Here is a 13,200-nt window from a genome sequence, read left to right as displayed (position 1 = left end):
CTTGCTGGCGTCTGAGTCGGACTGGCGCTCTCTGCCCTTTACCAATCCAGCCACGGGCCCATCCATCTGGCCCATCAAGACTCACTCTCATTTCATCAGTCCATAAAACCTTAGAAAAATCAGTCTTGAGATATTTCTTGGCCCAGTCTTGACGTTTCAGCTTGTGTGTCTTGTTCAGTGGTGGTCGTCTTTCAGCCTTTCTTACCTTGGCCATGTCTCTGAGTATTGCACACCTTGTGCTCTTGGACACTCCAGTGATGTTGCAGCTCTGAAATATGGCCAAACTGGTGGCAAGTGGCATCTTGGCAGCTGCACGCTTGACTTTTCTCAGTTCATGGGCAGTTATTTGGCGCCTTGGTTTTTCCACACGCTTCTTGCGACCCTGTTGACTATTTTGAATGAAACGCTTGATTGTTCGATGATCACGCTTCAGAAGCTTTGCAATTTTGAGACTGCTGCATCCCTCTGCAAGATATCTCACTATTTTTTACTTTTCTGTGCCTGTCAAGTCCTTCTTTTGACCCATTTTGCCAAAGGAAAGGACCTAAATGGGCGTCCTTAAAGTCAGCAAAGAGGCACAGAAAAGAAGACCAGACACCAGCGAGGGAGGATAAGAAGGACAGACGCAACAACATTGTCATCCCCTATGTAGCTGGTGTATCAGAAAAACTCAGGAGAGTTTTCTCCAAGCATGACATCCCGGTGCATTTCAGACCCAGCAACACGCTCAGACAAAAACTGGTTCACCCAAAAGACAAAACGCCAAAATACAAACTTAACAATGTGGTGTATGCTGCACAGTGCAGCGAGGAATGCTCAGACCTCTACATTGGAGAGACCAAACAGCCACTTCACAAGCGCATGGCACAACACAGAAGAGCCACCTCCACAGGACAAGACTCAGCAGTCCATCTGCATCTTAAGGATAAAGGACACTCTTTCGAGGATGCCAATGTTCACATTTTGGACAGAGAGGACAGATGGTTTGAAAGAGGAGTGAAAGAAGCCATCTATGTCCACTGTGAGCGACCATCTTTGAACAGAGGCAGTGGTTTACGACACCAACTCTCTGCCATCTATAATCCAGTTTTGAGATCCCTTCCCAGACGCCTTAACGCCCACTCACATCCTGGGCCATCTGACCTCAGGAATTCGCATGATAAGGTGGGGCCTGGTTTCACAATGAACTCACCCGAAACTCTGGCTGATTGGGACCCACACCCAGTTTCACACCTTGGCTCAGGCGATTAGAGGATCATCAGGGGGTCCTTTTGTCCGTCTGTGGGGGGTTACTCCCACTAGGTTATATCTGGGACTCCCCACCATTTGACCTTAGAACTGAAGAAGCTTCTAGGATGAGAGGTGAAACGTCTTCAAGCAACTTAAAGAAGTCCAGACGCTTTTCTTTGCAAGCTCCTTTGACTACGATGACCTGGATGACTGAGAACCTTCACAGACCCAAAGGAAAGGACGTTGCCTAATAATTATGCACACCTGATATAGGGTGTTGATGTCATTAGACCACACCCCTTCTCATTACAGAGATGCTTAATATGCTAAAATGCTTAATTGGTAGTAGGCTTTCGAGCCTATACAGCTTGGAGTAAGACAACATGCATGAAGAGGATGATGTGGACAAAATACTCATTTGCCTAATAATTCTGCACTCCCTGTATGTTTGGGGTCGTTGTCCTGCTGCAGAACACATTTGGGGCCAATAAACAATCATTTATATTTCTGAAAGTATTTTTAGTATTTAGTATTTATTTATTTATTGTCATTGTCAAGAACAATGGAATTGCGTTTGGGGCTTCCATACAACCCAAAAAAGAAGAAAATAATAAATACCCCTTAAAACCCAAGTGTACATATTTAACCCAGTGTGACTCCAATGCAATAAGACAATCCTTAGCAATAATGTTCGTAGAAATTCAGACAGTCCTGAGAAACATGACAAAATACAACAATGCAACCCATTCAATATTATTGTACTGTGAGATATGATATCAGATATGATAGTTATCTATTTAAGAAAGAGGGGGGGGGGCAGGAGGGGGAAGAGAATAAAGATATGATGCACCAATGCAGACCAGTTCATTGCTATTAAGAAGTTGGATATGGTTATTGTCCGTGAGAGGGGGGCAGAGAGTTCAGGAGCCTCACAGCCTGTGGATACAGGCTGTTGGCCAGTCTGGATGTTCTGGCCTGTATAGACCTGTACCTTCTCCCTGAGGGCAGCAGATGGAAAAGGTGGCGCGCAGGGTGATGTTGGTCCCGCAGGATACTGTGCACCCTCCTCAGACAGCGAGTGGGGAAGATATTACTGATCTCTGGCAGACTTGTTCCAATAATTCTGCCAGCTTCTTTCACCACCCGCTGGAGTGCTTGCTGATCAGCCTTGGTGCAGCTGGGGAACCACACTAGAAATCCATACGTCAGAACGCTGCTGATGGCACAGTTGTAGAAGTTCAACATCAGAGATCTGGGAATGTGTGCACTCCGCAGTCTCCTCAGGTAGTAGAGGCGCTGTTGGGCCTTCCGTGCAACTGAGGTGATATGGTTGCCCCAGGACAGGTCCTCGGTCACAGTTACCCCCAAGAATTTAAAACTGCTCACCCTCTCCACCGCCTCACTGCCAATGAAGAGAGGCAGATGGTTGTTATGACCCCTCTTCCGGAAATCTACAATGATCTCCTTGGTATTTTTGGTGTTTAAGACCAAGTTATTGTTGTGGCACCATGACTCTAGTTGTTGCACCTCTGTCCTATAGTTTGTCTCATCATCGTTGGATATAAGTCCGAGCACTGTAGTGTCATCTGCAAACTTAACAATGAGATTGGACGCGCAGGAGGAAATACAGTCATGGGTGAAGAGAGTGTATAGCAGAGGGCTCAGAACACACCCCTGAGGGGCACCGGTGTTGACCACAAGGGTGGAAGAGGTGTTCTTACCCACTCTGACACTCTGTCTACGGTTAGTGAGGAAGTCCACAATCCAGTTGCACAGAGAGGAGTTAAGTCCCAGTTGGTGGAGTTTGGGACGGAGTTTGTATGGCCGGATGGTATTAAAAGCCGAGCTGTAGTCTACAAAGAGGAGCCGTGCATAGGTGTTCCTGTGTTCCAAGTGCTTCAGTAATGTGTGCAGCACTGTGGCGATCGCATCCTCGGTTGACCGGTTCTCCCTGTATGCAAACTGGTGCGAGTCCAGGGATGGTGGAAAAGCAGCTCTGATGTGTTTAATGACCAGTCTCTCCAGGCATTTGGCGGGAATGGGCATTCTTTGTCTGCAGTATTTTTTCACACCTGCCTAAAACTTTACAGTACTGTATGTGCAATTCAATAGGAAGTTCCTCCCAGTTATTCCCCTAAACTGTAGACAACACACAATAGATGCAATACATTTATTCTCTTATGTTGTCCTGATTCATAACTAACTCCACGGATTTATTGGTTTTTATATGAAACACTTTAATTTACTTCCAATATGCTAACTCAAGTTAGTTTTAGTTTTTTCCACACTATTTTAAAAATCCATGATAATATAATTAATATCTTTGAACTGCAATGTCACATACTGAACACAAGATGGGAGCATTCTATCAAACATTACATAAAAGTAATGCTACTGTTACAGAATGCTTTTCTTTGTGTATCACTTTTCTTTCCTCTTTCATATATGAACAGCCAACAACTTTAGATTCTGTTTATCCCAAAATGCTGAAGATTTCACACCAGTTAATGTAACATCAGTTATGATGAAATTGAGCATGTGCCTGACTGCATGGGTGGAAGTGGAGACGCCAGCAGCGACTTTAACTCATTAAACAGGAGGGAAATACGTAATACCCGACTGATGTTTTTATCCCCCTGCTTTTAACACAAGTCATATTTTAATCATTGTTTTTTTGGCCTTGTGGGTGAAATTTGTAACCAATAAGATTAAACTCTGGAAAGCAGGACCATTTTAAAGATGACTGTTATTGTTAGTCAGCTCCACGACAATTAAACCAAACATGGCACAGTCTTTTTGTGAAGTGATGTGATGAGTCCCATCTTCATTTAATCAAGACGAAAGAAATGATTATTGATTTTAGAAGACACCCTCATCCACACAAAATGATTAAGAGTCAGACTGTGTGCAATCCTATAAATATCACAGAACAATTATTGACTGAGAAACCATGATGACCTCTTATTATTGTGTGTTTAATGGGTCTGTTTTGGCCCTTGGTGTCATGGTTTGGATACATATTTGTGAAAATTAGAAACTCACTCGAATTGTTAAATAGTCTGGCCACGGCTGAAACCAGCATCCCTGTACGTCAGACAGTTTGAACTTTCAGTTTCACCCAGAAGGAAGAAACTGAATAGTATTGTTTAAAAATAGCTTTGCTCCAGCAGCATCACTTAGATAAAAGAAATCTTTTATTACTTGGATGAAATGCAGGCACTTTTTTGACACTGTGTTATATTATGCCTATCTACTGTTAGGGTCATTTTGAAAAATGACCCTAACAGTACTGTAACCTACTGTAACCTGAGCCTACCTACAGATACAAATAAAGTAACACTTAGAAAATCCTCTATACTTAGTAAATGCTTCTGAGATGGAAGCATCTTCTTGTCATTCAACAAGTGTTTCTAAATATGAATATTATGTATTCATACCTCTACTGAATCGTTTGTGATAACCTTAAATTGAAATGAACACCGCACAAAAGCAGAGACAGTCTTGTGATCTGTTTTTTGTTTCTTTGTGTTTTTTGGTCAGACTCAGTAGCAAAACATTATTTCTTAAAATCAGACATGAATATGAGATTTTGACAGTAATTTAAATTCAGACGCTTTTAAATAAAAACAAATGAATTGATTCTTGACATGAACAGGTGGCACATGCATATTTAAACAGCTAAGCTCTCCAAAGAAAGGACACTCAAATCAGCCTGGTGTGAGAAAGCATTGTCAACTGTCTTTCTGGACCGACGCAGACACAAAAGAGTGTAGACAAATAAAGTGTGATTTTATGTGTGTTGATTTAGCAGTAATTATATTAAATGAGAAAATAATTATTTTTATATAAGCACTTGAGGATGCCTTACAGCATAGGTGTCAAACTCTGGCCCGCGGGCCAAATTTGGCCCGCAGCCTAATTACATTTGGCCCGCGAAGCCATACCAAATTACTATTAGAGCTGGCCTACTGGTATTATACAGCTAATATATATATATTGTTTAGTATTAAGCTTTGCTTGTTCCATATTCAGTTTTTCAGCAAAACGTGTTTGAGTCCATAAGAAAAGATTCATTCTTATATCTGGAGGAATAAATATATTTCAATAAATATTAACGTTAGCCCGCGACTTTGTTCCAGTTTTGAATTTTGGCCCACTGTGTATTTGAGCCTTACAGAGACAGCCTCCCTGCATTACATTCCAGTTTATGCTGCCACCTGGTGCAAATCAATGCATATAAACTCTCTCAAATGCAGGAAATTGAGTAAATGAACTCTTCACCACTCCTACACCATGCACTTTACTATTCCAGGTATTTACACCTGAAAATGGAAAGACACACTGAAAGTTGAACTCTGATTTTCCAACAATTACCCCGAGAGGTCTAAGTGATCATCAGTGGCGAGTATCTAACCCCAGTGTTTTCTCAGTGTGTAACTTCTGCCAACTGTTCTTCAAATAATGGTAACTGGGTGTAATAATAAACATTTTTACCAAATACTTTTTTTATTCCCAGGAAATCATTTTGGTTAGTAGTGGAGTTTTGGGGTTTAACCATTTTATTTAATGAGGTTTAACTATTTGTGGAGGCCTAAACAAAGGTCATAGGGGAGCATTTAGGAGTATGATGACCTTAGGTACTTCTTATACTTTTATACCTTTTTTTTTTTTAATTCTTAGAACTTCAGAATTGGATGACCATGCCTGTTATAACTTGTGTGTTTACCCCTTCTTTTTGATATCAAGAGATATTCCACAAATAAAGCATCTGCGCTTCACAATATTCATCTGTGTGTGGAAAACTTTGAAACAAGATCATTAAGGTTCACAGTTCACTGAGCCTTGACACCGAAACACATCTAAGAACGGGTCATGAATATGCCATCTCCTAAGCTAGATGATTCTGTTTGTGTGTTCGTTTCAGATGGTTTATTGAACATCCAGCACAGGCTGTTGTTTCTCTTGTCTCCTCTACACAAGGCTGGTCCAGATGATCACAGTGTGCTTGCTGGCAGTGCCTGTGCTGAGTTTGGGACACTGGGGAAAAAAGGCTTTGCAAATCAAATATGCTGTCACATCATCAAAAGGCGTTTCAAACTGTGATTTGAACCAGAAATGGGAAATGATTGTATTTTACAATGCAAGATACAAGCAAAACTGAATAAATAAAAGTTTTTTAAAAGCCAAATCAGAGGTTCTTTCACTTGTCTACTCTTTTTTCCCCTGTCATGATGGCTATGCACTTCTTTTAATGTTACAGCTTTTTATATATTTTAGCGATAACTGAGTCACACAGTCATGCAGTACATGGAACTGCTCGCCTCGCTATAATCAGCAGGCCTTGTGTGTATTCATGAGTAGATATACGGTGGAAGCAAGTAGCATCTTATTTAGCATCCTTCGACAGACTTATCATGTCCTAATCAGAGAGAATTGTGACTGTAGATGGAATGAGGCGGGCTGTGATTCACAAGATTTCTTAATGCTGGTTGATGAAGTACCGCAATATATTGGACTAGCTTGATTTCAATTGCTACAAGTTTGTCACGGTGCGGCATGGCAGACCGTGGGGATATGGGGAATGAGGACCCAGGCGCGGTGCTCTGTGTATAAACAGTGCGTTTATTTACAGTGATGGAAACAATAACAGTAAATCCCCGTGCTCTCCCGTGACTCCCGTGTCGTGTCTTCCCAAAAAGTCCATGCTCCGTGTTCTCCACTGCCGTGTGTCCACACACACCCCGTGCCTGCTGCCCTCCGATGTTCCACGCTCCTCCTGAGGGGAAAATGACAGAGGCAGCCGTCAAGACACTTAATTCCAGTAGGCATACACTCAGACTTTAACTAAGCAGAATACTAACATGGAGTCTCATAGAATGATCCCGCGTCGGTGGGAGCTCCAAGACTCTCTTAAGTAGCTCCCCCAACGAGGCCTGATCAGCAGCAGGTGTGTGGCTTCGGGTGTGGCCAGTCCCCTTGCAGGGCCACACCCTCCAGGCCTGACGCCGCCTATAAACAAGTGCTCAGCCACCCACACACACATATACACAAGCACAGAGAAGGGGAAGCAACACCAAAATACACAACAATAACACAGGTCCATGACTGCCCAGGGGTCCTGGGTCGCCCAGTCCCAGGACCCTGACAAAGTTAGAGAAATGTCCCTAAACATAGACTAAAATATCTAAAATCACCTCTGTTACTGTACAAAGCCAAATGACTTTTTAAGACCAAATGCGTTGTAGTGTAATGTGCAGCTATTGCACTGTACAGATTCCTTAGAGATGTAGGAAAAATGCATATGCTCCCATAATCCAGAAGAGAGCTGATAATGATCATTTCTACTCAAGATTATGAGACTGGGTGTCCCAATGTGTTTAATAGTTAGGACGTGAAATATGAAGTAAAAATGGGCAAATGTATAAAAATGTCAAACATGAAACAAACAAATTGGTCAGCTGAAGCTTTTTGTAGTGCTGTAATCAGCTATGGAAAAACAATGGTTGAAGATCATGGCCAAAGTTCCCATAGCCAAACTTGCAATTTTACTGCCTATGAAATGGTCATTTCCAAGATGGGGACCAGGTCTGGAACCAATCAGTAACCAGCTTCAAAGCAACTTTGTTCCACACATAAGCAATCAGACTACATTTAAAATGGATCAGTCTGCTATCACTCTGAAGGGTTCTTTCTGAATCTAAGATTGATTACAAAATATTAGCAATAATTTGCAAATCTGCTCCAGTCTGTCTGAAAGTGATTGCAGTCAGTTAAACAGTATTTGACAGTTGCCTTTCTTCAGGCAACTGCAACTGCCTTGTAGTTTCCCTAATGTTAAAGTTGCAACAGTATTTCAAACAAAAAGACATTTGACAGATGATGTCACAAATCAGTACTAACAGATGACAAATACAGAACATGCAAAACTTCCCAAAGTTACCACAAAGCTGCACTGTACAAAGACAGAACAATAGGAAGTGTTATTTATTGTGTCAAATAATTCATTCAATAACTGACTGATGTTACAAACAAAACTTAAACTAATGTAAATTCTTGATTCATATTCAAACAGCAGAGCAAACAAAAAGAATTATTTATTTCAGTAGATCACAGAAAATCCAAATAGTGAGAAATCACAATGTTCAAGCTCATAATTTATCAAGCAGTTGTTGAAATTAGATTTAAGGATATCATGGCCCATCTAATAGCTGTGGAGACATTTTAATCCAAAATGTCAACCTGCTGGTTACTCTACAGCGGGAGTCTGAAAAGTCAATAGACTTGGGACGCATCTGATTGGGTCCCCAATTCCTTCTGGAGCATGACAACAACAAATCCAAGCATAAAACCATAGTCAATCCCCAAGTAACCACATACTGCAAACTCTAGCTGTTGGAGCTATTTATCACCTGCTTTCTCAGAAAAGAACTACCCTGAAAGCTAAAGAGCACTGCGACCTAAGGCTGTCCAGCAGATTTACTCAGAAATGAAAGCACGCCGACATATTCAAGCACCAACAAATTAAGAAAATGGCTCTCTTTCTCTGTTTATATTATTGCATCATGCTTTCACTGTTTGTCAGACACCTGCTTTGCTCTGCACAATGAAATGGAAACTAAGCAGGATTTCTCCTCCTCGGATAATTAGCTTCAATTCCACACACACAAACACACACCCCTCGGGCCAATAACCCCTTTGACGTCTGAATACACCTCCTGGTAGAGATCATCCAGAGACATGAGAGTGGAAATTGGGTAAATAACTAGACTTTTTCTCTCTCTACTCATCATCCTACTGCCATTCTACCCCCTCCCATCCTTTTTTCATTTCTCTCCATTTTTTCCTCAACGCCATTTTCTTCAGCCCATGAAAAATTTCAATTTCTGCCTGATCAGCTGCAAAATTGAGTGGATCTGCAGACGCACATGCACACGCATGGAGACATAGCTGAAAATAACCTCTATTTGTCATTACCTGTCTGTGACAATGCCAGTGGAGAATGATACACTGATACTGTCACACTCACTGTCCATTAACTGAACCAATCCATGGATGAGTCGATGTCGGACAGATAATGACTCAGACTGTATGTTCTACATGAGGCTGAACTTCCACTGACTTGCTTCAGTGAATCTGATGACACCCTTTATAATGCGAGCCCTTCCACCACCTTTAATCTTATATAAATGTTTACATTTCCTTTTATTTGTAGTCTGTTTCTTTTTGTATATACTACAAATTCAAATACACCTTTGTTCCTTTTGTCCTCAGAGCGATTCTCTAAGACCTTTGTTGCTTTGTTTTCCAAAAATACTGTCTTTCAGAAATATGGCTCTTTGTTTTGCAAAAGAGGGGATGATGAGGTCACAGTAGGAAGCTTCAAAGAGTGTGTCATATTGCTTTCAGGAGAACTGAAATGGATAAATGATTAAGAAGCCCCTCTAGATTTAGAAGTGCAGAGATCTCATTAGAAGACGGTAGCTTGTTTCTTCTGTTACCCTAATTGGGCACGGGTGTACGTGCTCAACTTTTACCGGCTCCAGTGAATGCATGCTTTATATGATGCAACTGATGCAGTTGTGAGAGAGGGACCCATACATTACATTAGATTAGTGCCCTTTATGCATCTCAGTCTTACTGAAGTGTAGCTTTTAATTTATTCATTCAATGGTGGCCTTGCTGGTGTGTCTTGGGTCATTGTTTTGCTGCATAACCCAGGTACACTGGAGCATCAGGACATGAACTGATGGCCGGTCCAGTCTTTGTACCTGACCATTTTCAGAGGAATGTTTGTTCAGCCATTTAAGTCACAGTAATGTTTTGTCTTAGCTACAATTAATTATTCAAGCAAAGAAAGATGCCTAACTTGAGGGACCAGTTGTGTCTACACATAATAGACAACTTTGCAAAGAATTTCAAGTTGCTTCCGTAGGCATTCTATTACTAGCAGCGTGTTTCAAGAAGACATTTGTTCCCATTTCTTTAGTTGAAGATTCTTTAGTGAGATTCTGAAAGCTCTATTAGCTTAAAACTATATTTTACCACAGTGTGCAGTGTGTCCTTAGAAATTTGGGTTAACTGAACAAGTAGAGGACAAATGAAGACGTGTCAGACCTAAAAGACTGTAATAGATAAACAATATCTGAAAGTGATGTCAGCCAATGTCTGACACAAGACCTGAGAGATGCTTTTAGCCCTTCAGTTGATCCGTCTGCTCTTTGCCTGCTTCATCAGAAATGGTCTCAGTGGAAGAGTGGATGCTTTTACATTATATCTGTTGGGGCAGAAGTTTCCTCTAACAGAGCCTGCTTATAAAGATTATTTACTCAAACTAATCACAAAAAAATTTAATTCCATCAACTTGACCTACTATTCCATAAATGCAGTTTTAAAAGTTACAGATTAATTACAAGTCATGAAAATCCAGCAAATATTTCATCTTTCTCAGGGTCTAGTGTTTGAAAAATAATTAAAGTTTGGGAATTATTTTTTTAATAAAGTGTTTCTTTTTTGTTTTCTTTTTTTTTTTACATTTTACAGGGCATATAGTCATAGAAATCTGTGTATGTAGAGTGAATGTTGGCACCATCACAACCAATTCAGAACTAAGAAAGCTGCTAACGAGTAGCACATGAGCGTTTGTTCTCTTTTTTTGCAAAAATGTTGTGCTTCATAACAGAGGTTCCAGCTGGGTCACCAATGGAAATTGTTATAACCTCAGGATAAAAATGCTCGGAAACTCAAGTGCCAGTTTTAGGACGTTTACTGACCACTTTTAGAAACAACCACAGCTAGTCGCACACATACAGGAAACTGTCCCACACATAACATTCCGGCAGGGAGAACCCTGAAAAACCTCTGAAGGTTCCGGGGTGCAACGCCCCCAAACATACATTAACAACAACACTGTCTATAACAGAAATCATCATTAAGATTGGCCCATCTACAGTAGACTTTTTGGCATCACACTTGGAAAATAACATCAATCTTTCAACCAACTTTCCTGGTAACTTTCTTTGAGAGCAGCAGGGTCTAATTTAAACCTTTACCATTTAAACCAGGGGTCCCCAATCCCAGTCCACGAGGGCCAGTGTCCCTGCAGGTTTTAGATGTTTCCTTGATCCATCACAGCTGATTTAAATGGCTAAATGACCTCCTCAACATGTCTTGAAGTTCTCCAGAGGCCTGGTAATGAACTAATCATGTGATTCAGGTGTGTTGACCCAGAGTGAGATCTAAAACCTGCAGGGACACTGGCACTCATGGACTGGGATTGGGGACCCCTGATCGAAACTCTCATGTTCTTTTTGCTATTAAAGTGTGTGGAGTAATTAAGCCAAGCTGTTAAGAACCATTTACAGGCTTTAGAAATTTCTTATGTATATGATTCCAAAGAGTCTGGCAAGGAATTTAAAAAAGAGATCTCTAAATTATTTGAAATACATCATACATAACAGTCAGCCCAGGAGCAGACTGTTTGATGTGAAAGAAGTCTCCAATAAACCCCAAATTTCATTACATCATCTGCAGGCAACTCTTGCAACAGCTGGTGTCAAAGGAGAGTGATTTCATGAATCTGAATAGCATGGGATCCGTATCCAAAAGTAGAAGAAAAAAAATCTCACATTCACTGCAGCTCTTGTTGGTGGAAATATTTCAGTTTGGGGTTACTTTGCTCCTTCGGGAACTGAGAAGCCTAAAGTCACTGATTTAACTATGGATTCCACATCATGCGCTTAGAAGGTAATGTAAGGCCATCTTTCTAAAATTTCATTTTGAACTAGGATAGGACTTTTCAGTAGGGTAACAAAATAAGTTAGCTTGCAAATCCACTAAGGAATGGCCTAGAAAGAAGAAATGGAGGATTATGGCGTGCTCTGGTGAAAAAAAAAGCCTAGATTTTAAACCTTCTGAATTAATATTTTTCAGCAGAGGAAATTTTATATGGAACAAATTTAGGTCAAACATTTAGGCAAACCCAATGGCAGACTCTGGCACAGTTATACAAAATGCTTCCAAGAAGGATTTTCTGCTAAAGGGTAAGGGGTATCAGTTCCTGATGGTAAGACTATATTAGCTATAAGAGTTTGTATGTTCTCCCTGTGTCATGAATTCTGGATGAGAACCCCAAATGCAGACTATAATATAGGCAGGTGAAATGACACTTACAGCATACCTTAAATGAATAGCAGCTGTAACAGTCCAACTGAAAACAAGTTGAAAAGGGGAATAAAATTCAAGGAAGACATAACAGAACTGTCACAAAAGACTCTGTAAGGAAAAACTAAAACCAAAAATGACAAGAAACACTACAAACAGACAGTAAACAGTAAAAGCAGACTGGAAGCAGTTCAGGAGGACAAACAAATGCACTGACAAAGGACTGAGTGGGCTAATATGCACACTCACTGACGGATAATGGGAATCAGACACAGGTGGAAGGAATGACACAGCTTCACACAATCGGCAGAAGAGTGGAGGAACACAGGAAACACCTAACTACCAAAATAAAACAGGAAATGAAGAACAGTGACTGACAAAAACTGACAATGACTAAACTGAAAAGTAAATAAAACTAACTGAACCTCAGAATATAAACAAGGCAAAGACAAACAGAAAAAAAAATTAAACTGGAAAACACAGCTCAAACACCATGGCTATGAGCAAACTACGATTCATATAGAATTAGATAATTTGTGATAAGATAATTGGTGTTTAAACAGATAATTACTCTGGATGGCATTTCCTTGGCCTCAGGTAACACTGTGAGGAATCTTGGGGTCATTTCTAAACAGGATTTGTGCTTATTAAACTAATATGTCAGGCTACGTTCTTGGATTTGTGCTATATTTCTAAAATTAGATACATTGTGTCTAAATTATTAACAGCCTGTAGTTGATCCAAAATGCTGCAGTAAGAGTATTGACAGGGGCTAGAAAGAGCGACCATATTTCTCTCGCTTGGCTTCTC

The sequence above is a fragment of the Copadichromis virginalis genome, linkage group LG20, assembly GCF_057382275.1.
Source record: "Copadichromis virginalis isolate Kocher_CV1m ecotype Utaka linkage group LG20, C_Virginalis_male_GT1.1, whole genome shotgun sequence".
NCBI classification, from domain to species: Eukaryota; Metazoa; Chordata; class Actinopteri; order Cichliformes; family Cichlidae; genus Copadichromis; species Copadichromis virginalis.
Note: the sequence above shows the minus strand (reverse complement) of the source record.